Source organism: Kryptolebias marmoratus, linkage group LG22 (assembly GCF_001649575.2).
Source record: "Kryptolebias marmoratus isolate JLee-2015 linkage group LG22, ASM164957v2, whole genome shotgun sequence".
NCBI lineage: Eukaryota > Metazoa > Chordata > Actinopteri > Cyprinodontiformes > Rivulidae > Kryptolebias > Kryptolebias marmoratus.
The window spans coordinates 4,213,565-4,217,111 of NC_051451.1; positions in this window are offsets into that span (position 1 = coordinate 4,213,565).

Below are 3,547 nucleotides of genomic sequence, written 5' to 3' on the forward strand. Positions count from 1 at the left end.
TTCTGTGTTCATGCCCTGTCACTCTCCACCTCCCCAGTACTTTTCCTATTATGTCTGCCACGCCCATCTCCACCTGCTTGTAATTATTCTCACTCATCTGTGTCCATTTTCCTCATTATCCTCTGTCTTTAAGAACCGGTTATTCTCCTTCACCCCTCACTGGATCATTCCGCTTTGCCTGTTCGTTCTTGTTCCTTCTGGTTATGCCTTCGCTCCTTGCTTTTTGGATTTTGTTAGTGTTTGTTTTGCTGCCACGCCAGCCTTTTTGTTTGTTATTTTAGTTAATAAAGTAATTTTCGTTCTTTTAAGTAATGAGTCTGCGTTCTGGGTTCGCCGCCATCTCCTCGCCTTCTGACAAAGCTTGGATAAATACTAAATGGTAATATAGTTTAAACTGTACAATATAATCAAGATACTTTGGTTGCTATGAAATGAGGTCATGTTTACTTGATGGCTAAGAAATTAGGTTATGCTTGGTCAATGATAGAATATAAACAAATTTGGATGTCACTAAAATGATTTGATTGCTGAAATAAGATCACAATTAGCTTATGATAGAATAATCACGAAGAACAGTGTGTCTTTGGGGTGAGGGAGGCGGAAGGTTCCAGGACATCATGATATGATAGTATGCTTTATAGTATAGTTTTTCTCAACACTTCAAACATATGACCTTCTCTGACAACAGAATCAGCAAAGGCTTACATGCATGCCATGATATACAGCCATATAGCCTACTGTTATACTATATGCTTTCACACTTTAGAGGCCATTTTGAAGCCCTTAGTCTCTTTTTAAGAAAACATTGAAAATTGTCGACAAAAAGCTTTTACAGTATCATTATTGTAACAACCTAAGTAAGTACAACATTCTAGATTTTGATAGCTATCAGATTTTTATGGATGCTTGCCTTATTTTTAAAGTTTCAAATGAACTTGCTCCTCCTTCTTTAATGTATTTTAAAAGTAAAAAAAAAAGTGATACAGTAAACACAGGAGCACTGACCAGAGGAGATTGTAATGTACAGCAGCACAGGACTAAATTTACCAAATGGTGGTGTTCATCAGAGGCACGCAGTCGTGGAACACACTGCCAGCTTGTATCAGAAACTGTGGCACCTACTCCAGCTTTAAAAACTCTTTGAAACATTGGCTGAAAACTAACCAGAGGCACACTCATATGTAGATTACTTTGTCTGTTTTGTTATGCTGTCATATTTTTATTGTAATTTCATGTTATGTTGTATATGGGATGTTTGTATTATTCTCTGCTCTTTGTTTTGTGGGATGTTTCTTGTTCTTACCTGCCTTAGGACAATGGATGAAAGTTAGCTGTTGTGCTACCCCAGCATATTTACGTCAATGCTTACTGCTGACATGTTGATTTATATGCAATGTCCTAATTTAAAAAAATAAAATGAATGAATGCATATAAAGGTTAAGTAGATAAAAAACCTTTAAAGATCCCATTCTGTTTGAATTCTAATCCTAATAATTAAAATTAATGTTTATATTTATTCAGCCTTTGCATACTCTGTACTGTACTGGTGAAGAGGGAGCTGAGCTGCAAAGCGAAACTCTCTGAGAGTTTCGCCTTGCATAGTATAGTGTTGTGTCGTTCATGAACGATTTGTTTAAACAAACAAATCTTTTGAGTGAACAAACTGAAACAAATCACTTTATTCACTAATTCTTTTCTTACTTAGTTCAGTTGAGAAAAAAGATAAATTAAAAAGAAAGAAAGAAGAAAGAATATAAAATCACAAAAAAACCCCACTTCATTCAGTTGAGTTCAGCGGGAGTGGAAATTCCACGTTCTTTAACTCACTCATGACGTAAATCTAAACGACACATGTTGTAGTTTTGTGGCACTCGCTAACTTCGGCCACACAGAGAGAGGAGTCTGTCAGAGAGGGATGAATTCAGTGAACGAACTGCTGATTCATGCATGCGCAGAAACAACAAACAACAAACTGCCACCGAGGAGTTATTCACTTGATTAGTACTGTGCTGGAAGTGGCGCTGTTTATTCATGTACTGCAGGAATAAACTTAGATATTATTCTTTGCCTCTAGCTTTAGAAATGGGACAATTTCACTCAGTCCCAGAGGAGGATCAAAAATGTTCTCTGTGTGATTTAAATGAAATGCATTTCTTATTTTGTCCTCTGTATACGACTCTCAGAAATGAATTGTTTGGTAAAGTTCTTGATGTTTAATCAACCAATTTGAAACCCATTATAAGAGCATTTTTTGATCCCATATTTATCATATCGAAAATAATATATTCCTTTCATTTATTTATTTATTTATTTTGTACACTTGATTTCTCCACTTGCTTAACTAAAAATAAAAAAGCTCCATGACAGACTGACTGCATCCAGATTTGTGTAGGCTTGATCAGAAAAAGCATCTTGTTGGCGGATACCAGATGGACTGGGTTTTACCGGACTGGTTAAAAAAAAGCCACTTCAAAAATTGCCAGAAATTTTTTTTTGTTTAAAAAAAAAATAAAAATAAATTCTGGAGTTTTCTAAATTATCAGGCTAAGAAAGTTTTAACAGACTGTTTAGTTAATGGTGGAAAAAAATATTACTAAACAGTATTCATCAGAAGTTACGTAAGGTGGGTGGTCAATTTTTTTTTTGCCAGGAACCGTTATTGTCATAAAGTTAAAGTGTTTTCAGAGAGTTAAAGATGGGGTGACAAGTTCAGTTATCCAGGAGGGACTCAATGTAGAACCACTACTCTTTCATAGCAAGAGGAGGCAGTTGAAGTGGTTCAGGCATTTGGTAAAGATGCCTTCTGGATGACTCTCCACTGTTGCCAACTCCTCGGTAAGAAAAATAGCTATTGGCTGTCACTAAATGACATCATCACCCAATTTACATAGATGACCAGTGAAGAATATAGCTGTAGGAAGGTCAAAAAGTCAGTAAAAAAAAACAGCTTAAATACACTGCCTGGCCAAAAAAAAGTCACCACCAAAAATACAGGTTACTCTAATATTTCGTTAGACTGCCTTTAGCTTTGATTATGGCACACATTTACTGTGGCATCGCCCATGCAGTAATTATCCAATAGGAGGCTCGTACCTATTTGTTTAGTTATATCTAGGTGACTTTTTTTTTTGGCCAGGCAGAACTGCAAATTAATTTTTTTCTGTCAATTCTTGTTGTATTTAGTGTTCAGGGACAAGGTGGTGCTCAACTGCCTTCAACTCAAACAGGTAACCAAGGTACAGTTTGGGATTAATGTATCTATCAATTGGCTACTCACAGACTATATCAGGCTAATGTGAAGTGAAAACTATAATATAGACACTCCTTACCAGTTAGAATAATGTATTAATGTACTGTAATTGTATTGTATTAACCTAAGGATGAGTGTAACTCTGCACTAGCTGGCGAGGTCATGGGAGTTTATGGGACTGCAGGTACCAAGCACGGAAGATAACGCGGTCTGGGGGAGTCAGCTAAGCGGAAGCTGGAACCCCTCCGAAGGAGGACACCTGCAGAAGATGGAGAAAAACAAGTCCATATACAGGGT